At 41.1% G+C, this 24374-nt stretch overlaps 1 protein-coding gene across 8 annotated transcripts in view; it reads left to right on the top strand.

Moving 5' to 3' along the window:
* Nucleotides 1-24374, top strand: part of ADK (adenosine kinase) — a 555104-nt gene that overhangs the window by 250939 nt on the left and 279791 nt on the right. The window lies entirely within an intron of this gene.

The following is a 24374-nucleotide window of genomic DNA, read 5'->3' on the forward strand; positions in this document are numbered from 1 at the left end:
TTACACGCTCAGCGTCAGGAATCAGAGCCTGCAGCAGAGCTAGTATATGGACAGCCTAATGAGCGCAGCTCGCCTATAGTAAGCTGCCTGACTGGCAGAGCTAGTTCTAGGCATAAGCAGACTAAGCAATTGGCTAGGGCTCTGAGCAGCTCAAAGAGGCTCCTATTCACTTTTTATTATGCGTTGTGTCAAGGAGGGGGCCCCAAAATATTTCTATTTAGGCCCCCAGTGGGCTAGCACCACCTCTGCTGACTAGCTACATGGTCTGATTGGTTAGAAGAGTCAGCAGACTCGCCATTAAGCCCAGCAGCATAAGCAGCTGCTTAAAGCATTTGCCCATGGCTGCAATAGCTCCTGATTGTTTCCACCATATTTTGTCCTGCTTCTGCCTTGGCCTCAGTCTTGTCCCTGCCTTGCCTCTTTCCAGGCTCTGTGCCTCGGTTCTGATTGGTGACTTCTGACTCAGGCTCAGGTGCTTGGCTCTACCATCTGGCTTCTGACTCTGGTTCTGACTCTTAGTTCAAATTTCTGACTCTGGATCTGACCCTTGGCTCTGGCATCTGGCCTCAGACTCAGACTCTGACCCTTAGCTCCTGTTCCTGGCTACTGACTCCAGCTGTAAGTGCTAGGCTTGATTCCTGCTCCAACTCACCCACATACCAGTCACTGACACTCAGCAGCTGACCTTCCGGTGATCTTCCACATGCTATCTATCCAGCTCTTCACTGCCTGTCCCCTGGTACAAGGACCTGCCACCATTCCTTCCATGTTATCTTTCTCAAGGTTATTTCCATCTGTACACCTAATGTGATTCTTGTAATATTTCTAATTTCTGTCCAAGAGCTACTCAAGAGTCTTTCCCAGCACCACATCTGAAAGGCTCCAATTTTCTTCTTGTCAGCAGCATTAATTTCCCAGGATTCTCATCTATCAATCACTAGTCAAACCTTTGTATATTTTGAGATGCCACAATGATTCCACACTTTTGTAAGGGACACCATGGCTGAAGGAGCCATCCCTAGTTATCCTCCAATTTCTTTAAAACAGTCTCCTTGGTTGAATATGTATGATCCCACGTAATTAAATTCAACAACTGCCTCTATAGTTTGACGACTAATTATGATGTCCACTTATGTCCTATTATAATTGATTGTGTCAACATACACACATTTTATTCTTGCCAAGTTCAGGGATAGTCCCTATTCCTCACTATTTTTGTGGACTCCAACATTTGTTTCACTGCACTGATGTTTGAGGCAAAGAATGTAGCACCCATGGCTGTGAGTTATCCCGTTGCCACCTGTCTCCAGCATGAGGGAGTCTTGCCTTTGCCAGCTGAGTGTAAACTTCCTAACAGAATAAGTCTGTCAGCCACTCAGGTCTTCCGTTGCCCTGAGATGCAATAGATTGACAATAGATGCACCCCAGCTCCCAAGTCCCTTCAAAATGTCCCCCAGAGGAATCCAGCCCCTGATCTCTGGTTACCCGTATAAATCCAGATCCTCTGCTCCTAAAGAAACAGTGTACTCCAGCTTACCAGTTTTACCATAGCCTACTACTGCTGTATTACACACAGCTCTTGAGTTCAATTATAGTAAAATAAAAGGAAATTTAGTTAAGAAAGAGTAGAGATTCAAAGAGAAACAAGCATGAATGGTGGAAACAAATGATTACATACAAAATAAAATCATAAAATGCAAACTAGGGCGTACCCTTAATAATAGTTACCTTTCCTATCGAATAAAGTAGGTTTTCACTCCAAAGTTCAGTCTTTGCAGCTAGAATCCAGACGGTCATGAAGCACCCCCTCTCATCAAGGTAACTCCCCAGGGAATGGATCCAGAGTGTCTTTCTTCACCCTGTGATATATTGAATAGGTCTTTTGTCTTTATTCACAGATAGGGCGATCCCTGCACTGTTGTATCATTCCTTTTCACTTCCAGGAGGTTTCAGTGTTTGTCTTGGATGATTTTTCATGGACTTTTGTGGGTTGGTGAAAAGGTGGACAGTTGAGCAATACATTACATCATTGGCTAGCTGAGGAGGGGTGACAAGTCCCCCCGACTTGAATGGACCATCACTGAAACATATCATTCCCTGGTAACTCACTTTCATTCCAAGACCCTAAGAGCTTAATTTTCAATATAGTTACATCATTCCTTAAATATTACCTGTACACACATATCGCAATGATTGAGTATCAATGAGGTACAAGCTTTCAGTAGAGACCTCACATGCTATCCTGTAAGGATAAATATCAAGAAAATGGTGTATTATATGTGGTGAGTTTGCCAAGCCTGAGACAGGAGTTGCTTGTAAAGAACAGTTAACCCTTTGCCAGTTGACAGCAGTGAGCCTCTGTGTCAAGTCATATCATCAGTATTTCTGAAGTCAGTTAAGAGGTGCCAACAATGTAAATCCTACTTCCTTCCACTTTATCAAAATCTTCCTGGGCTTGTCTCATAATAAATTCTGCATACATGTTGGAAAGACTTGGAAACAGAATGCAGTCTTGTTTCACACTACACCCAGTGAAAAACCACTCATTGTCACACCTGTTGTTTGCACCATGGTCTATTGCTGACAGTAGAGACTTGCAATGAGCTCAGTTTGATGCTTCAGAATCCACGTCTGCCAGTATCCTCCAGAGACAGTCATGTCAAATGGTATCATACACTTTGGAGCAGTCAATGAAACGCATAGTCAGTGCGTGATTATATGCCCTGCATTTTTCAATGATTTGGCAGCTTGTTCTGGTGGTAGTTCCGCTTCTATCATTCAATTCATGTGATCTTGAATTATGTAGTGCAGCATTATCAGGGAGATGATGTAGTAGTTACTGCACTCTGTGATATCCCCTTTCTTTGGTAAGTTAAAGAGTCCCTTCTTCCCATCCGGTCGATTTTGAGTCATCCATATGTTGTGGCAAATTTTTCACATGAGATCAGTACTGTGGAAACCAATTGCTTTAAGCAGTTCTGCTGATCTGTTTTCTACCCCTGGTGCTTTTCCCAAGCTTCATTATCATATTAGAATGCATCCTTTCTCAGGATTGATGTCTCCGGCCCTGTACTCTCTTTTCTGTGCTACTCTATTGTAAGCGGCATACAGAATGGCAAGTAATTGCTCCACTTACATTTGATAAAATCACCTTCAGTAAGAACTCTGCCATTTTGATCTTTTATTATTTATTATTACTTCATACCTACACTTTTTGTTCAGCCTCTTTTATACCAAATTTCCTGGGTATACAGAGGACAGTGCTTTTGCAGGCTTCAATGGAAATGTAAAGTTTGTTTATTTTGATTCAGTGAACATACACAGTGTACTGATATACTGGAAACAATAGCTTAGTTTCTCTCCCAACTTAATTCAATTAGTTTCTGCAGTTGAACGGCTCATACCTAGTTCAAGATGGGGAAGAGATGGCCAGCCCTCTGTAGAGATAGAGGTGGTTAGGGACTATTTAGAAAAGCTGGACGTGCACAAGTCCATGGGGCCGGACGAATTGCATCCGAGAGTGCTGAAGGAATTGGCGGCTGTGATTGCAGAGCCCTTGGCCATTATCTTTGAAAACTCGTGGCGAACGGGGGAAGTCCCGGATGACTGGAAAAAGGCTAATGTAGTGCCCATCTTTAAAAAAGGGAAGAAGGAGGATCCTGGGAACTACAGGCCAGTCAGCCTCACCTCAGTCCCTGGAAAAATCATGGAGCAGGTCCTCAAAGAATCAATCCTGAAGCACTTAGAGGAGAGGAAAGTGATCAGGAACAGTCAGCATGGATTCACCAAGGGAAGGTCATGCCTGACTAATCTAATCGCCTTTTATGATGAGATTACTGGTTCTGTGGATGAAGGGAAAGCAGTGGATGTATTGTTTCTTGACTTTAGCAAAGCTTTTGACACGGTCTCCCACAGCATTCTTGTCAGCAAGTTAAGGAAGTATGGGCTGGATGAATGCACTATAAGGTGGGTAGAAAGCTGGCTAGATTGTCGGGCTCAACGGGTAGTGATCAATGGCTCCATGTCTAGTTGGCAGCCGGTGTCAAGTGGAGTGCCCCAGGGGTCGGTCCTGGGGCCGGTTTTGTTCAATATCTTCATAAATGATCTGGAGGATGGTGTGGATTGCACTCTCAGCAAATTTGCGGATGATACTAAACTGGGAGGAGTGGTAGATACGCTGGAGGGGAGGGATAGGATACAGAAGGACCTAGACAAATTGGAGGATTGGGCCAAAAGAAATCTGATGAGGTTCAATAAGGATAAGTGCAGGGTCCTGCACTTAGGACGGAAGAACCCAATGCACCGCTACAGACTAGGGACCGAATGGCTAGGCAGCAGTTCTGCGGAAAAGGACCTAGGGGTGACAGTGGACGAGAAGCTGGATATGAGTCAGCAGTGTGCCCTTGTTGCCAAGAAGGCCAATGGCATTTTGGGATGTATAAGTAGGGGCATAGCGAGCAGATCGAGGGACGTGATCGTTCCCCTCTATTCGACACTGGTGAGGCCTCATCTGGAGTACTGTGTCCAGTTTTGGGCCCCACACTACAAGAAGGATGTGGATAAATTGGAAAGAGTCCAGCGAAGGGCAACAAAAATGATTAGGGGTCTAGAGCACATGACTTATGAGGAGAGGCTGAGGGAGCTGGGATTGTTTAGTCTGCAGAAGAGAAGAATGAGGGGAGATTTGATAGCTGCTTTCAACTACCTGAAAGGGGGTTCCAAAGAGGATGGCTCTAGACTGTTCTCAATGGTAGCAGATGACAGAACGAGGAGTAATGGTCTCAAGTTGCAATGGGGGAGGTTTAGATTGGATATTAGGAAAAACTTTTTCACTAAGAGGGTGGTGAAACACTGGAATGCGTTACCTAGGGAGGTGGTAGAATCTCCTTCCTTACAGGTTTTTAAGGTCAGGCTTGACAAAGCCCTGGCTGGGATGATTTAACTGGGACTTGGTCCTGCTTTGAGCAGGGGGTTGGACTAGATGACCTTCTGGGGTCCCTTCCAACCCTGATATTCTATGATTCTATGATTCTATGATTCTAAGGAAGTCTAGCGTTGTACCAACAGGATGTTCAGGGGAAGCCCACCAAAGGAATTTCTTGAGGAAGTTGCAGTGTTGCACTACTCCCAGACAGAAGTTCAGGCTTTTAACTGGGAGACCAGCTGACTGAACTCTCTCCACAAGTAGCATGTTATTCAAGGGCCAGCTTTCCCTCTCCAGAATGGCATTGTCTTGCAAGGGCCAGTTATCACAATATGCAAGATATACCTGAGAAATTTAGAGTCATTCTATCTGGAAAGCGATAATGCGATATCTTTAGTGACACTTAATCATATGTGCAGGATACTTATGGTTTTGTGCCCTCCCTATTTGAAGGTCATTCACATCTTATCACAACACCATTTTCTTACATGAAAAGAAGTTCTATGTTCATTATAAAATCCTCAGTTCCACAAATCAGCTGATTTCAATCGAATCTGATAGAGGCTACTGATATACCATAACTGGGCTTCATCTTTACATGCCATGGTTTGCCAGCATTCATCAATGCACTCTAAGTTCCTGTTTGCTGTTTTTGTTCTTTCTGCATACACTGGAGTGCAAACTGCTCAGCCTCATTTTTGAATGTACTGTTGGCAGTGGTGTAGGTTGGCAGTCAATAGGTAGGGGTTTTTTTTTTGCGGGGAATCTAAGAAACTTCAGGAATAAATTGGGACTCCTGTATTATGATATTCTTTCTTCTAGCACTCAATAACTTTCTAACATCTGGAGTACACTGTATACGATCCCTGTGTGGGTTAAAGGGATTTCTGCATCTGAAATTACAACATAGATACCTTCCTAAATGTGCAGTCTGAAGTTTTGCAAAGCTACCCTCCTGTTTTTACTTGTTTCTGAAAGATCAAGATATCCATGCTGATGTTTTTCTAGTTCTAAGTTTTTAATACTGCTATCCCTTGTTCAACCTTGAGTCATTTATTACAATGGTTAATGGATTAGCAAGGAAATTAGGTACAGTTCTTGGATTAAAGAATGTTACTTTTGGCTTTCAGTAAAGGAAAACTTTTTTAAAAAGTTGAAGTTATTATATTGAATGTCATATTTAATTGTAGGAATGACTGTACTCACATTGTTTTCCTACATATATCTCCATAAGCTTTCTAAAATATTAAAATATTAGTTTAGAGTGGGATTTTAACTAATACATTTTGGAAAGTAAGGTATTTATTTTGGCTTGTTAACGACGCCCCCCCCACCTCCCCGGTCAAAGGACGAACTTTTAATATCACTGATTCTGGAAGGGTTCCTCACTCTGAGCTGCAGTTTCTCTACCTCTGGAGATCAATGGTGGGTGAACCTAGAGATGTGGCAAATCTGGATACAGGAGTGTTTGGGACTGTGGCTGCCTGGGGCACTGCCTAAAATAAGACAAATAGTGGGGGTGACAAATGTGGTAATATAACCATAAGAAAAGAATTACAGAAGTGTAGGGCTGGAAGGGATCTCGACAACTCATCAAGTCCAGCCTATTGCATTAAGACAGGACCAAGTACACTTAGACCATCCCTGATATATGTTTTTCCAACCTGTTCTTAAAAACTTCCAGTGATGGAAATGCCACAACCTCCCTTGAAAGTTTGTGCTAGTGCTTAACTACCCTTCTAGTTAGAAAGTTTTTCCTAATATCTAACCTAAGTCTCCCTTGCTGTAGATTAAGGCCATTTCTTCTTGTCCTACCTTCAGTGGACAGGAAGAACAATTGGTCACAGTCCTCTTTATAACTTCCCTTAACATATTTGAAGACTGCTATTAGGTCCCCCCTCAGTTGTATTTTCTCAAGACCTTTCGTCATAGGTTAGGTTTTCTAAACCATTCATCATTTTTGTTGCTGCCCTGTGGACTCTCTCCAGTTTGTCCACATCTTTCCTGAAGTGTGGTGCACAGAATTGGACACAGTTCTCCAACTCAGGCCTCACCAGTACCGAATAGAGCGGTACAATTACCTCACGTGTCTTACATACAAAACTTCTGTTAATATACCCCAGAGTGATATTAGCCTATTTCACAACTGCATCACATTGACTCACATTCAATTTGTGATCCCCAGATCCTTTTCAGCAGTACTACCATCTAGCTGGTTATTCCTCACTTTGTAATTATGCATTAGATTTTTCCTTCCTAAGTGAAGTATTCTGCACTTCTATTTATTGAATTTCAGCTTGTTGAATTCAGACCAATTCTCCAATTTGTCAAGGTCCTCTGAATTCCAGTCCTGTCCTCCAGAATGCTTACAATCCCTCCCTGCTTGGTGTCATTTGCAAATTTTATAAGCATACTCTCCACTTCATTATTGAAATCATTAATGAAAATATTGATTTTTACCAGACGTTGGACTGTCCCTTTCCGGATCCCTCTAGATACACCCTCTCAGTTTAACAGTGAACCACAGATAACTACTCTTTGAGTAAGGTCTTTCAACCAGTTATGCACCCACCTTATAGCAAAATAATCTAGACTGCATTTCCCTAGTTTGCTTATGTAAGTGTCATGCGGGACTGTGTCAAAAGCCTTACTGAAATCAAGATATATCACATCGATTGCTTCCTCCCATCCACTGGGCCAGCAGTTCTATCAAAGAAGGATATTAAGGTGGTTTGGCATGATTTACTCTTGACAAATCCATGCTAGCTATTTCTTATAGCCCTATTTATCCTCCGGGTGCTTACAAATTGATTGTTTAATAATCTGTTCCAGCTCTTTCCAGGTATCAGAGTTAGACTGACTGCTCTATAGTTCCCCAGGTCCTCTTTGTTCCACTCTTTAAATATAGGTGCTGTGTTTGCCTTTCTCCAGTCTTCTGGGACCATACCCAGCCTCCATGAGTTCTCGAAGATAACTGGCTAACGGTTCCTAGATGACTTCAGCTAGTTCCTTAAGTACCCAATTTCATCATGGCTTGCCAACTTGAATACATCTAACTTATCTAAATATTATTTAACCTGTTGTTGTTTTGTTTGCATTCCCTTGTAGTTGATATTAATTGAGTTGACTATCTGGTCACCATTAACCTTTTTTAATGAAGACTGAAGCAAGATAGGCATTTAACCTCAACTGTCTTGATGTCCTGAGTTATTAGTGCTTCTTTTCCACTAAATAGAGGAACTACACTTTCCTTCATCTTTCTCTTGCTCTCAATGTATTTAAAGAACTTCTTCTTATTCCCTTCTGTGTCCTTTGCTTGATTTAACTCATGTTTTGGCTTAGACTTTTTGTTTTTGTCCCTCTGTTTGAGATAAAAGTCTGTTATAATCTATGTTTGAGCCTGCTGTCTTTTCTTACAGTTAGATCTGCTGTTCCAAAATGATGGTAAAATGAAAGGGTTCATCTGGGGGAACCTGGCAGCAGTTAGAATGATGAGATGGTGAATAGCCACTGGTTAGATACTGCAGTGAGGGGCTGCTACCTCCTCTGTAACTTCCAAGCATGATCACTCATTAAAGAGAGAGGACACAGAAATATTTGAATGACCTTTATATAGATACTAGCTTGTCAATTCCCATCATACTTTAATACAATTGTCATAGGCCACACCTGCGTATCAAATATTAAGATAGTTGTAGGTTGTATTATAAAACTCCAAAGGTACATTCATGTGGCCCTCAGCAACAGCTTATCCACCCATGTTAGCCCAACTTAAAATTGAGATGGTCATATTAACACATAATTTTAAAAAATTGTTCTTATTAATCACCAGGTTTGTAGAGGGGAAAAGATGGTTATCAGATAATATATCAAGTCCCAACAGACTTTTCCTGAATATAGGTTATGTCATGTTAATACGGGATGAAGATTTTAAGCATTTTAAAAATAATTAATCTATCAGTCTATAGAAGTTGTTTTGTTAAGACTTGATGTCTGAAGGATTTGGCGTAATTTCCACATGTTTTTCTTGAGATCCTAGTGCTTGAATTACAAGGAAAGCAATTGCCATAATGGTTTAACTATGTTATTTCTGCATGTGCACTATTGTTACCAAAAAAGTTGATAATAGAGAATTTGTCATGCTTCCTTACAAATAAAAAAAAAGATTAAATTGTATGTTTACAAGTGTGTGTGTGTGTGTATATATGTGTGTGTGTGTGTATATATACACACACACACTTGTAAACATAAAATTTATATATATACAATAATATATATATTATTACCATAGCACTAAGTTATTCCATGTTTATATATATATATACACACACACACATACACACACACTAAAAATATGGAATAACTTAGTGCTATGGTAATAATAATAACGCTTAGCATTTATGTAGTGCTTTTTAATTTCAAACTGCATTGCAAGCATTAGTTAATCTCGCCATAACCCTTTGATATAGGAATGTTTTTGTATTCCCAAGTCTTCACTGGTTACCTACTAAGTAGCATAACCTAGTGAAGTAAAGACAGAATGCTATGGGGCCAAATTATCATGTCATAGTATATTGTTACATCCCCACTGAAATCAGTGAGATACCACTAGTGTATATGAGAGGAAAATGTAGCTTTTAGCTTATATGAAAGTGGAATACTCTGAGGTGTCTTCTGGAAAACTGAAGATAAGGGTCTAATTTGCTAACTGTTGTCTTTGTAATCACATAGTTCAATCAAACACAGTGGTGTAGCAAATACAGTAATTCTTTCGCAGTCTGCTTCCAGGTTACATGCTAACTTTTATAACAATTTGAGTGTTTTAATACTGGAACGTGTCCTTATCTTTGGCTTGATTTACTGTCAGGTTCTCTTTTTAATGCAGTTTAGATGGAGCCTTTAACTTTTTTTATTCCTCAGTTGCTTCAGACTTTCTAATGTCTTAGTATTATTTCATCCATTCAGTGCCTGAAGCTACTTTCCTGCTTCTGTTTTATAATAACATTTACAAATCTTTCATGCTATACTACAAAAATAAATTTGCATTGGCTGTCATTTTATCATCTTGACAGCTTCTTAATCTGCTTCTTTCCTCTGCCTCTATAGAGAATAAATAAATGGAATTACATGTTCTTGGAAAATCATGTAATGATATAATTAACGTATTAGTAGAGTGGTTAACAAAAAACATTACATAAAGCTATGTTTCTGTTTTTAACTATTAAGAAAAAAAGCTACAATTTCTAGACCTTTATCATTTTAGTTTAGTTTGCAGTCTCTTGTGTTTAAATGTGTTTTTGCTTTGCTTTTAAGTTTAATGAATTTATATCTGTGCAAGTTTTTTATTACCACAGATTTTATGCGGTATAGATGATGACTACATGGAGTACCAAAGACCTACTACAGTATTATGATTTTAGATCCAAACTAATTTACATAGATTTGGTTAAAAATTCAGGCTGAGTACACATAGCACAAAGCATTGAATTTGCAGGATTTACAATTCGCATATTTTGTAGTCAATGAAAGTAAGATATGCAGTCTTTGGCTTTTCCAGTATGGCTGAAAGCAGTAACTTCCCTCAAAACATTTACTATTAGTAGTTACTGAATTGTGCTGTTGATCATACTATGTTTAAATTTAATTTACTGGTAATTCTATAATAGATTAATTGTTTGAGAAATATATTTAATTTAATGTACTATTGAACATATTAGGATTGGGATAATCTATGATGCAATTACTCAAAAGAAGAGGAGACTATTTGTATACTTCGTAATTACCCAAGAAGAGAGAAATTCTCAGATGATGTATCTAATAATAGATCATGCAATTTGAATAGTCTGGATGTATCAACCAGGAGTATTCAGGTTAATTACTTAAAAGTATTGGACTTCTTCCAGTATAAGCACAGATCAAATGAATATCTCACAGTTTAACAGAGTTTTGGCAACATCGATTATCATTTTATTTCGGGCACTGTTTGTGGACTGCCACTGATTCTGATAGCCGCAGGAATTTGCACAGCTTTGAGAATTAATTCTTTCTTGGTATTTCCTCTGTGTGATGGGTTTTTCTTTTTCTTTGTTTCTCCCCCTTCTTCCCCCCCATTTTTGTGTCAGCCCCTTTCAACTCTTATTATTCCTCCTCCCTGTACAGCCACCATCTGATACTTAACCCTTGTAGTACAACTTTTCTCAAGACTGATGCTACCCAGCTATAGTAAAAATGGTCAGGTCAGGAAATCTCAGGTTTGTGAATTTGGAGGTATAGGGCAATCCTGCATTTTCATCAAGGCCCTTTTCCTCCTTATGAAAAGGCCTTTTGTTAGCCACACCATCTGATCTAGAGGACTGAACTGAAAATTAAAGTTCTATAAACGTCACAATCACGTAACAGGTTTTGCTGTTTGATGATCTGAGATTCACCTTGGTCTCTAGCATCTTGTATTATCAATAAGAGAAAATGTGGAGGATTGTTCCCACCAGATGATGATTTTTTTTTTGTTGGGGGTCCAAATTAATTAGCATTTTGTAAAATTAAATTCAATATTTAATTTTTTTTAATGGAAATGCAATATAGGTTGCTATCCTTATCGCTTTTTTACTGCCTCCCTGAAAACAGGGAGTGAGGGGAAAAGAAAGCTAGTTGAAATATTCCCATTTGAATTTCACAATGGGATGACTTCTGGAAGTTGGGTATTTTATTTTATTTTTTTTTAATATAGACTAAACCTTGTTTCCATATTTTAAAGAATTCTTCAATTTTATTCTCCAACATGCATAATACATTTCCATAAGTGTAATCTGTACTAAATGCCAAATCCACAACTTTTTCAATGACCATGACAGTTTTCGTGTGTCTTATCATTTATTATCATTATTTAACATTCACATTGTGGTTGTGCCTAGAGGCCATCCAGGTTGAGGTCCTGATGTGCCAGGTTCTGTTCAAACATATACTTAATGACAATCCCTGTACCAAAGAATTTACAATTTAAAAAAAAAAGGGGGCCCTATTGACATATGTTCCTTTAGGATCACTATTAATAAATTATTGTGTGCCAGATGGGAAAGGATGAAATATATAGGGACAGCTACTGGAAATGATTCTTATCTCATTCACATCCTGTATTACTCAAGAGTAACTTTACTGAAGTAAATAGATTTACACCAGTGTAAAACTGGACTAATTGAGATCACAGTCAGGTCTGCTGTGCATTCCAACTTTTCAGGCAAAACTGAAAACTACAGTACATCTTAAAAAGTATCTGACTTCAAATGTTTACCTCACATTGCTGAATTCCATAAACTTTTCAAAAATACTAACTAGATCAGGGATATAAAATGTCCACAGAAATATTTTTCTTTGGATCTTCTGTTTTTCTTTACCATATTATTTGTTCTTTATTTTGAAATAGGCTTTTGTTAATCTTTCTCTTTTTGTAGAGATAAAATGAATCCAGTGATGAGCTGCCAAAATCTTATCTGGTTCCCTCCTCACCCCACGAGGGGGTCATGGCCCGCCCCCCTCCCGGGACCCCTGCCCCATCCATGCCCCTCCTCTGTCCCCTGACTGCCCCCGGAACCGGGCAGGCAGGTCTCGTGGGCCACCGTAGTGGGTGCTCACCACGCCCTGCTCCTATGAGCCAGAGGGCCCTGGCGGGGGGCGAGGTAGCAAGTCCTGGCGGTACTTACCTGGGGCGGCTTCCGGGAAGCATCCAGCAGGTCCCTTTGGCTCCCAGGGCTGAAGCACCCACTGGCAGCTCACCGCCCCACGCCTGGCCCCAGCTCACCTCCACTCCGCCTCCTCCCCTGAACACGCCGCCCTGCTCTGCTTCTCCGCCCTTCCCGCGAATCAGCTGTTCGCGCGGGAAGCCTAGGAAGGCTGAGAAACAAGCGGTGGCTTCACGCTCAGGCCCAGGGAGGCGGAGGCAAGCTGGGGCGCGGAGCTGTTCCCCTGCACGCCCCCCCCCCCCCCCCCGGGTTACCTGCTGTGGCGCGGTGGGCACTCCAGCTCACCTCCCCTCCACCTTCTTGGGCCTGAGCGCGAAGCCACTGCTTGCTTCTCAGCCCTCCCAGGCTTCCCGCGCAAACAACTGATTCGCGGGAAGCAGGGTGGGGGAGCGGAGAAGCAGAGCGGGGTGGGGTGGAAGCGGAGTGGAGGTGAGCTGGGGCCGGGCGTGTTGCGGGGCAGGGAGCTGCCGGTGGGTGCTCTGCATCCACCAAATTTTCCCCGTGGGTGCTCCAGCCCTGGAGCACCCATGGAGTCGGTGCCTAAGGCGCCACTTTTGGCTAGTTGTTAAATTTAGAAGCCCTTTTAGAACCAGTTATCCCGGGACAACTGGTTCTAAAAGGCTTCTAAATTTAATAACCAGTTCCAGCGAACCGGTGCAAACCGGCTCCAGCTCACCACTGGATGAATCTGATCAGGCCTGATCCTGGTGTCGCTGTAGTCAGTGGCAAAAGGTCTGATCCAACTCCTATTGAAATTCAGTGAGTCATTTTTTACTTCAGTCGGGGTTGGATTATGCCCATAACTTCCACTAACTTCCTTCAGTGCAGGATCAGGTCTGCCATGATGCAGGGTGTGATAATGTGAGGTACTGCGCATCTTCAGCTCCCAATGAAATGAGTTTGTAACTATGAGCAATCAGCAATTGCACAGAAATCCACTGAGAGAGAGGATTCCTGCTAATTTTTTCCATACCAGTTTAGTTATTCTTTCTGTGAAAATGGTTTGAATTTGTCAGAGATTTGATCTGCATGCCAAGGAATTCTGGGAGTCCTAATCATTCCTTTCAAAGGTACATAATTATAGGTCACTTCTTTTGTCAATTTTGTTAAAATCCTTTTTATTAATTTTTAACACACCAATATAATTACTCCAGTGAAGGAATAACAGAAATTAACAGTATGAGCATGAATAATTCTGTTATACTAAACAATTATAGTCTGCTCTTTTCTTGGGTGTCTTTGGAAACAGTTATGGCAAATTGCATAGTGAAGAGGTCAGGGTTCAAACAGTTTGCTTCCAAGAGCCATCCATGCTTCAGATTCCTAAGTTCAGGGCTTGACGTGTTTTAGCAATACATATTTCTCATCTCAATATTTACTGTGTCATTCCTTCAATCTATGGGCTAGGAAGAAGAGAGAGAATCCTTTTCAGGCCTTCTTTAATTCAGAGGCCCTAGCAGCCAAGTCTGTATTTTATGGCAAATAGAAGCATTTTCAAATTAAAGATCCTGGGAAAAGATATGGTCTTGTCTGTCCACAGCACTTTTTGAGATGTTAGAGATGAGGTGGGCAACAGGGGAAAGTGAGATAAAATATAATTCCTCCTTATTAGTTGTCTGGGCATCTATAACACATCTCAGTACAATAGAACCTCAGAGTTCTGAACACCAGAGTTACGAACTGACTGGTCAACTACACTCCTCATTTGGAACCAGAAGTATGCAATCAGGCAGCAGCAGAGATGGGAAAAACAAACAAAAATGCAAATACAGTACGTAAAATACATGTTTACGGTGTTAAATGTAAACTATTAAAAAAATAAAGGGAAAGTTGAAAAAAGATTTGACAAGTTAAGGAAACTTTCTGTGCTTGTTTCATTTCAATTAAGATGGTTAAAAGCATTATTTTTCTTCTGCATAGTAAAATTTCAAAGCTGTCTTAAGTCAATGTTCAGTTGTTAACTTTTGAAAGAACAAACATAACATTTTGTTCAGAGTTATGAACATTTCAAAGTTATGAACAACCTCGATTCCTGAGGTGTTTGTAAGTCTGAGGTTCTACTGTAGTTAGACATAAAGTACTGAATAAATAGACAAATACAGTTCTCACCTTTCAATTGTGCAAAAACTTGACTGGGCCCCACCCAACTCTGCCCATCAATCCACATACTTTAAAAAAAATCAAATAATTAACTGAGATACAAAATGGTATTAGTTTTTTATTTGAGTGGATGATACTAACCACCCTTCATCTGGCTTTGGGGGAGGGGAACACATTACTTTTTTGTTTATTTGGGCAGCATAAGCCATCGTAAATCATCCGCTTAAGATGGTAAGTTCTTTTAGGTGGGAGCACAACTGAAGCAGATCAGCATTAGTTTTTAAATATGCAAATAAAATGCTTGTGAAAAGTGTCAGAGAGCCCAGAGGACTAAACATACATCAGTTTTTCGCAATGTCCTCTAAATCTTGCTTTATTGTAAACTCTGTGTATAAATAAACCTGAAGACTTTTTCTTAAAGGAGGCTGATTATTTTAAAATATAGTTATTGTTAAGCAATGACTAGGCAAATGCTTAAACTGGACAGCATCCTTACTGCTTTCATTCTCTTGTGTATGGAAGAAAAATACATCAGAAATTAGAAACTAGCTTTTCTATAATCCCTCCTCACCCAACAAAACCAATTTTTTTAAAATGGCTATGCTGGGTGGAGTTGCAAAAGAAGAACTGGATTGTGAGTTCAGACTTAGTACAGTAAAATGTTTTATCTGTGATCTGCAACTTGTTGCTGTGGCAACAAAAATATATGAATTTAAAGAGGAAAATTTTCAGCATATGGGATTGATAAAATTGCAGTGTCTTTCTGCTCTTTCCAATTCAGGAGTAGGATTATCATTTGCCAATTTCTTATTATTGTCACACATTCTTTCTAAATGAAATGTAAATTGTATATTAAATTGTTATGTTTATGAAAATGTATAATAACTTAAAAATTAGTCAAAAGAGTGTTCTCTAATAGTTCAAGCACGCATAAGCGAGGGCTTTGATTTGACAACAAAAATTACTTTTACAAACTATGTTGCTTGAGCTTTACTAAATGGTAAATAGTTTAATGTATTGGGAGTTCTTGACAACAGATGAAGACCTGCCACTTTTAAAGGCTCTGTTGCCTTAAATGCTTTCTAACTCCAGTAGTCAAAGGCTGTTAAGCTTTAAGTGCTCTGTCATACTTACAGGCTTTTATAGCAGAAGCGTACGGCAAACAGCAATGATGATGGAAAATGATGGCAGGTAGACTTAAAACACCATAAAGCATAGAGACAATTGTATGTAATGCCTCAAATTGAATCCGTTTTGAATGAAATGATCAGCCATATGCGCCACCCTTATGGACCCTGTAAGAAGAAGAGAAGAAATGTACCCTATTGCTAACTGTGCATGAAATTGCAGTGTTAGGAGATATTGACCAGATGTTTCAGTCTCAACAAATAGCTTGTTATGTGACTGAGTGAAAATCTCTCTGCTGCTTTGATCACTTACACCTTAAGGGAAGAAGTAATTTAATAGAGGCTGTCAAAGTTCATCAATGTCAATAAATTTTGCCTTGACCTTTGCCATCTGTTTTTGATACTGTTGCTGATAGAAGTTGAGAGGCAGATGTTTACAGTATGAGGGAGTACTGCTCTTTATGAAATCAACGCTACAGAGAGCAATGGAGATCCTTTCACTCAGACTCTTTTGGTGTGATTCAGGTATTGGTATGTGTTCATTCAGACTGCACAGCATTTACTGGAGGTGCAAACATGGCACATTCTTGCATTCTGAAAAGTAAAGATGACTTTTTGGGGGTTATAGGTGTGCTTTTTCATATATTTTGTATCATTTTAATCTGTCACAAGGGAATCCTACATTAAATCGTATTTGTATTTGGCAGCAGTGATACCTATCCTGGCAGGTTAATAGTCATTTAACTACTTTGTACTTACACAGTGCCTTTCATTGGAGAATTTGAAAGCATTTTTCAGACACTTAGCACACTTCGCAATGTCCCTGTGGAGCAAGTATTATACCTTTTGTACAATGGGTGAGCTGAAGCATGCACAGATTGCAATATGCTGATGGTCAAATAGTGAATCTATGCCAGAACTGGTAATACACCTCAGAACTCTGAAGTCTAGACTTGTTCTCTCACCTTTATACCACACTTCTTCCAATAACAGCAGATACATTCTGTAGTTTGCAATTACACTTTACCAGTGGTTCTCAAACTTTTTTTTTCACGGGCCATTTGAAAATTGCTGAGGGTCTTGGCGGACCTTTTAATGATCTTTCCAAATGTTGTTTGTACCATTAGCTAACTATTGTAAAGCGCTTTGGATAAAAGCGCTGTATAAAAAAACCTTAATAATAATTAACCTTTTTTATTCTACAAATAAAAGCACACAATTCATATTTTAATATCCGTAGTCTTACCTTTTTAATACCATGGATGTGCCCTCTCTCCCCCACCTCAGCAGCCCCCCAAGCTGGGGCTGGGAACGAGGGGCGTCTCTCCCGCTCTCCTCTGCAGTAGCAGCCCCCGAGCTGGGGCTGGGAAAGGGCGGGGGTCTCTCCCCCGCCACAGCAGCCACAGAGCTGAGGCTGGGAAGGAGGGCCATCTCTCCCCAGCAGCCGCAGTCCTGGAGCTGGGGAAAGTGGCCTTGTTCTCTGGCCACCGCAGTCCTGCACATCCCAAATTCCTCCCATCCCCTCTTCTCACCCCACTGCCTCCTCCCACCTACCCCCTATTCCCCCCAAGGCCACCACCTCATCTTACATGTGCGTCTTCTTCAGGGTCCAGGCACATAAGTAGTGGAGCCGCGCCTGCGTAAGTCAACTAATTAGTTGGGTGGCCCTTCATTCTCTTGTGTGCAGCCACCCAGGTGCGCACTTTAGAGGGAACTGTCCACGGACCACCTGAATGGAGCTTGTGGACCACAGTTTGAGAACCTCTGCACTACATGGCTAGCTTTATTCCTGTGTTGTATTCACTGCTTTGCTACACACCTGCTGTATGACTTTGGGCATGTCACTTAACATCTTTGCATCTCTTAACGTATCAGTAAAAAGAGTCTACAAGTTAATTCTCTCAAGTAGCTTAGTTAATGTTAATAAAGCTCTTTCAGCTTTCCTTAATGAACACTGGTATACACTATAAATGCCATATTCTGGTCCCTGCTGTACAAAGGGCTTTGGAGTATTCAATGTATGCATATATTTTTGCCAGATTCATATAATGGTTTAGTTTTTACTTCAATTTTTTTCCTTACATTAATGGTCTTCTAAGCTGAGTTGTGATAAACCTCCTTCCTACATCCTTCCATTTAAAGTGTTCATAACAAATTATTTTCAAAGGGACTCTCCATATTCTCACTATTGAGAGAGATGCCCAGGGTGCAGCAGGCTGGTGAAACAGTCTGAAAGTAGTGCCTTTTGGGACTCTTTTGGCTCTGAATATTTTGCTGATGAAGGGGCTCTCTAACCTCCTCTGAAATTCTTTTCACATGCAGTTGTGGGCAGACCTGAAACTTCTAGCCTGTCTCCATTGACCTTTGTCACTTTCTATTGATTTATTAAAAAATGGTAAGTGGTGGTTAAGATAGTTAATGTTAGGTTTTAGTAAACAGGTAATATATTAGCTAGTTTTATAGTTGTCGAGCCCTCTGTGCTCACAGGTGTGATTTGCAGTTCTGACAGGATCAGATATGGCAGATTGCACAGTGAAGAGGTCAGGGTTCAAACAGGGCTTTCCAAGGGCCTTCCATGCTTCAGATTCCTAAGTTCAGGGCCTCACATGTCTTGGTGATACACATTTCCCATCTCAGTATTTTCTGTGTCCTTCAACCCATGGACTAGAAAGGAGAGAGAGAATCCTTTTCAGGGCTTCTTTCATTCAGAGGTCCTAGCACCCAAGTCTGTAGGTTTTAAGCCAGCAGAATCTTTGGGTTTTGTGCAAGGCCCTAAGAGGCCGTCTCCTTTTCCAAGCAGGTTCTAAGAAATCAGCTCCAGGATCCCTATTGACCTCTATTTCTGGATTTGGAGCACAGACAATCATGTTGGGTTTAGTGACTAAGATTCCATTTACTGCTTACTTCAGAGCGGAGGGATACAATGCTCCTAGCCGAGTACATCACTTTCTAAGAACCCAAGATTCAAAAGTGCAGCACTGAAAATTCCTTCTGCTTAGAAGGAACATCGCACTAAGGAGAAGGCTTCAGATGCTTCATGGTAATGTTGCTAGCATGAGGAGACTTTCAGACCTCTCTCTTCAGCTTTGATATGTAAGTATGCTAATAGCTGCAGCTTCAGAAAGATTCAAGAACTCAGTCTGCATTGGCTGATAAAGATCAAAAGATGGATTGCATTGACAAAAAGATGTATTTATCAGTCTCTTTCGTCGTCAGGATTGCCAATATTTCCCAGATACCAATACCATCTAAGGGACAAGATGGCTATTTGCTCAGAAATTGTCTGAAGGATTAGAGTAAACTTGCTAATGCTGTAACTCTGAAGAGCTGTTGGTGCAGTCTGAAAGCACCAGTTGACTATTTAGACTGTTTCTAGAACTGTCTCCTCAAGATGACATTCCTGTGTAAGGTCTTTAAGATTATCTGCTGAGACCCAAGAGCAGAAGACCTTCCTTTTGAAGGCAAAGGTCTCTTCACAGTGGAGAAGCTGAGGAAAATCAGTTCAGTTGCTCAATCTCTGGGTCTGTCTTCGCCTGAGAAATGGAGGCACTGCTCTCCACTACCGGTGTCAGACGGTAATACCTTGTGCTGTTTGTACCCTCCTCTAAGGTGGCCATACCAACAACAGCAGAGGAAAGCCTTTCAAACAAAGGCTAAAGAGATATGATCTGGTTCATCTTTCAACCCAGCATCCTCATTCTGGAGAATTTAGGCCATATGGGATATTTGAGAGCCACAAACCAATCTTAAACACAACTTTGTTTCCCTTTTCCCTACTTTTAGAGAATAATAGTCTCTGTTGCACGTGGCATGAAGAGGAATTGCTATGGGTCATTGGGCTCTAGAGGTCATTCATAAAAGACTGTGTAATCTAATTTGACTCTATGACACTTTCCCATATGTTTTCAAGGCTCTTTCTTACAAGACAGTGGTGAAAGACAAAGTGCAATCCTTCCCGCAGTTGGGAGCAATAGAAGAAGTCTCTAAGGAATGTAGGGAAATAATAAAGGGCACAGGATCCAGAGATGTTTGGGAAAGTTACACATAAACATCTTGGAGCAGTGGGTAATGAGTAGGGATGTAAATACCATTTAAAAAGCTAACTGTTTAAACGATTTAAAATATTTTGTTTAAATGGTTAACTGATTAAGCAGCTGGGCGCAATCTGGCTGGTGGCAGTGCTGGCTGGGGCCGATCCAGCTGGTGTGTGGGTTAACGATTAAGGCAGGTAAACCAGTAAGACTAATGCTTACCATTCAATCGGTTAACATTTTACATCCCTAGTAGTGAGATGGGCCCTCAGTCCTTCTTCCTCAAGATTCAAGAAGAATTGTTCACATAGTCTGTGATCGTATGTACGAAGCAAGGAGGGAGTTGATTCCAAGCAATTCTGCAAAGTGGGAGTAGTTCATTAGAAACTGTATTTATCATGTTTAGCAGGTGGTTTTCCATCTTGCAGGAAGAGACAGTACTCTTACATGCCAGCTCAACCAAAGTCTTCAAAACCAACATGAGTTGTCTATGAAACAGTCAGTAGTAGAGTGGATTTTCCACAGTGGGGATGTCCAGCCAAAGACCTTAGTCTGGACACTAAATGCAAAAGATTCTGCTCATCAGGAGGCCTAGAAAATCATTCCAAAACAGGTGTTTTTCTCCTGGACTAGAGAAGAGCCCACCTCTGCACCTTTCCCCCCCATTCCTTTCATATCAAGGATTCTTTGAAAAATCATAGGAGGTAATACTTATTGCATTAGCATGAGAGGTATTCTGAGTTGCTTCAATTGTCCTGGTTCTTACGAATTTCACCGCAATTATTGTCTGAGAAGAACAGATAGATAGACCCAGCATCCAACCCAGAGTCTGTTCACCTTGCGGCTTGGGCCATGGGACTTTGGCGGCTCCAGGACCATGCTGCTCAAAATGAAGTTCATGAGTTCCTGACGAATTACAAGAAATGATCTTCTCCTGCTTGTTATCTTCACAATTGGAAAAGGCTTTTGCTGTGGACAAACAATAATATTCTCTCTCCAATTTCAGTCCCAATGTCATCAATCCTAGAAAATTTTCACTCTCCACTACCTTGTCCCTATCCTCTCTAGTAACGTATAGAGGAGCTCTTTCAGCTTGTCATCTAGTACAGAGGTCCCAGGCCCATCCCCAGCTGCGGCCATAGCCTCGGCCCCCTTTATCCTGTCCATCCTCCCACCCCCGCTGCAGCCTGGTTCCTGGAGTGTGTGGGGGGGTATGGACAGGGTAAGGAGGGGGGCGTGACCGTGAAAAGTTTGGGGACCCCTGATCTAGTAAACAGCAAGCGTGTGTTCAGTCACTCTACAGAGAAGGACCCAACACCAACTTGGGACCTGAACTTAGACCTCATAGGTTTAGTGAAGCCCTCTTTGAAACCAATGGCCAATTGCTTTCTATTTAATTTCTCTGTGAAAACAGCATTCTTTATTGTCATAACGTTTGCAGGAAGGGTCAATGAGCTTCAGGCTCTTATGGGTGACCTTCATTTTACAGTATTTCATGAGGATGAAATTTTCCTTCACCCTCATCTTTCCCAAAGTGTTGACGATTATTATGAGAATCTGGCAATAAATTTGTCAGCTTTCTTTCCAAGACCACTTCCCATTGAAAGAAAGCTCAGTTACATTCATTAAATGTGAATAAAGCATTTCTACTTCAGTAGATCCAAAGAATCCAGAAAATCACCCATGTTTTTCACTGCCTATAATAGTGGTTCTCAACCTTTTTACCAGTGTGAGCCACATATGCAGCTCTCTGTGTTTGTTATGTGGGCCACATCCATACAATATATATACTTCCTATATGGCCCTGAAGATGTCACACGGGTCCCAGCTGTGTGCTGACTGGGCTGCAAGTGGCCCACAGGTTGAGAATTACTGGCCCAGGGAACTACTTACTCTAATAGTTATCCTATAGCAGGGGTGGCCAACCTGAGCCTGAGAAGGAGCCAGAATTAACCAATGAACGTTACAAAAGAGCCACAGTAATATGTCAGCAGACCCCCATTCGCTACCCCCCCCTAGGGTGACCAGATGTCCCGATTTTTGAGCCTTTTTCTTATGTAGGCTCCTATTACCCCCCACCCCGTGTCCTGATTTTTCACATTTGCTGTCTGTTCACCCTACCCCCCCTCCCTCCCTTTGCCTCCTGCCCGCTGCAATCAGCTGTTTTGCAGTGCGCAGGAGGCTCTGGTGGGGCAGGGGGAGGAGCGAGGGCATGGCATGTTCAGGGGAAGGGGCAGGGGCCTTGGGGGAAGGGGGGTGGCAGGACCTGGGGCAGAGCAGGGGGTTGAGCAGTGAGCACCCCACAGCACATTGGAAAGTTAGCATCTCTAGCTCCAGCCTCAAAATCAGTACCTATGCAAGGAGCCGCATATTAACCTCTGAAGAGCCGCATGCATCTCTGGAGCCACAGGTTGGCCACTCCTGTCCTATAGGGGTAACTATTAGGGAAATGTCATCAGTGCCCAGCACCCATCCAAAAGCATCAGGCTTTACATTGGAAGAGTGTTATAAGTTAGCAGTGTTCTTATGCTGGCTCATTGGCAAGATCACCTTAATTGTATGCCATAGACATATTCTTGCCAGACCTATGGCACTCAGTACATATGTTTACTAAGATTTACTCTTTCAACTTGTGTAAATCTGCCACAAAGGCAAAGTAATATTGCAATCCTTATTTAACTAGCACTCCTCAACCCACCATTTTTGGGAAGAATATCACTACTAGTTGAACTCTCCAAAGTGGGAATGTGCAGAGGTCACTCAAAGAAGAAACCTTTCAGTATGTGGAGTTTTTTGGGAAAAGCCTCTGCACAGTCATGCTGCCAGTCCACGGTCCCCTCTTCCTCAGAGTTCTGTTGCTGTGCCAGGCTTTGAAATTCATGTGGAAGGAGCTGAGGCAGTGAGCATGCCCCACCCCCTTTTCATATGCATGCATCTGGAATGTTCAGAGGTGTGCGCAGGCCCCTCGACAGGCACTGCCACCTGAAGAATCTCTGTCTGCTGTATCATGGGCACATCTCCCAGTAACAGGAATGCGCAGGCTCATCTCAAAGAACTTCAGTAAGTAACCTTTATTTCTGATACATCAGGACACCTGTACTTAAACTGAAAATGAAGACTGGTATAGACTTGAATCCGTGCAGGACCTAAGTGTTCAGCCACCCAGTCCAGAAAATGTTTTTGACCTCCCCTTCCGAAGCGGATTTACCTGGACTGAGAGAGAATGACATCCTTGGAAATTGGTCCTCAGTGCGACCACTCTGATCACCTGCCTGCCAAGGCCGGCCTTGATTTGAATATTTGATGGCAAGTTGCATGTTTAAACTCATGCTTAACCTGCTGCACATAGTCAAAACTGTGGCATTGTAGCATAAATACTTTTTCATAAATATCTATGATATAGTACATGAGTGGTGTTAATGCTCCAATTTTGATCAGATGGTATATAAGGATGAAAAAACAGATATGTAGTTTGCTAAAATGTGTTAGATCCCCAAGGGGCAGTTTGTGAAATTCCACAGGGATTTTTGAGGAATTGGCAGGGTTCATACAGAGCGGATGCTTTAAGTGCTGTCCATAGTATACCCTGCAAATTCTAGTAATTTGTGAGAGTAAGTCACACTTTTTGGCAGAGAACACAAGATTTGAACCTGTCTCCTCTTATCAACATTGAAACTGGTTCCTTGCATTCCATAAAGGAGCGTATGGTATTCTTAATCTTATAAAATAATCTGTTCTGCTTTCCCCTGCCTTCAAAGATAGTAAACTAATCTATCTGAAAGAGTTCAACTATTGGTTTTGTAAAGTATTCTGTGTAACATCTCAGTCTCTTACATAAAAAATTCCTTATTCTGTAGAGGTTCAGTTACTTTCTTTATTAATTTAGAATAAGAACAAATAGGTCTGCATAGCTCATCAAAGATACATTTTTGTGTGTGAAAAACTTCTGTTGCTCCAATAAAGATACCACATTTTCAGTTTTGTCCACTTTTTCCTAATTAGTGAAGACTTTTTTATGTGAATAAAGCCCTTTTTTCCTCTGGAACTGAATAATAATGGAGACATGACTAAGACTGTATTTCCAGCTCAGTTACTTGAACTTTCTACAACCCACAGATTTGTAACGGAGACATTATCATTTATTTAAATCTTGATTAGGAAACAATTATAAGTGGGGGTTTAGCATGCAGTAAATTCATGTTGCCTTTAATTCATACTGTAGATTGAGTGGATAAGCTTACTGATTTTAAGTAGGGGGAATTATAATGACTTCAGTTGGTTGACTCATGACTGCCAGGGTAGAGTTTTGTATTGTTTCTTCATGACATTTATTATATTTTTAGGTCACTGCCAGTTTTATCTTGTGGTTAAATTTTATTTTTCCCATTTTAGCACACAACACAGAATCAGTTACAGTTGATTGATATATCTGTCCTTCTTTTGTAAAGAGAAGCTT

The sequence above is a fragment of the Chelonia mydas genome, chromosome 7 (genome assembly GCF_015237465.2).
Source record: "Chelonia mydas isolate rCheMyd1 chromosome 7, rCheMyd1.pri.v2, whole genome shotgun sequence".
In the NCBI taxonomy this organism is placed as follows: Eukaryota; Metazoa; Chordata; order Testudines; family Cheloniidae; genus Chelonia; species Chelonia mydas.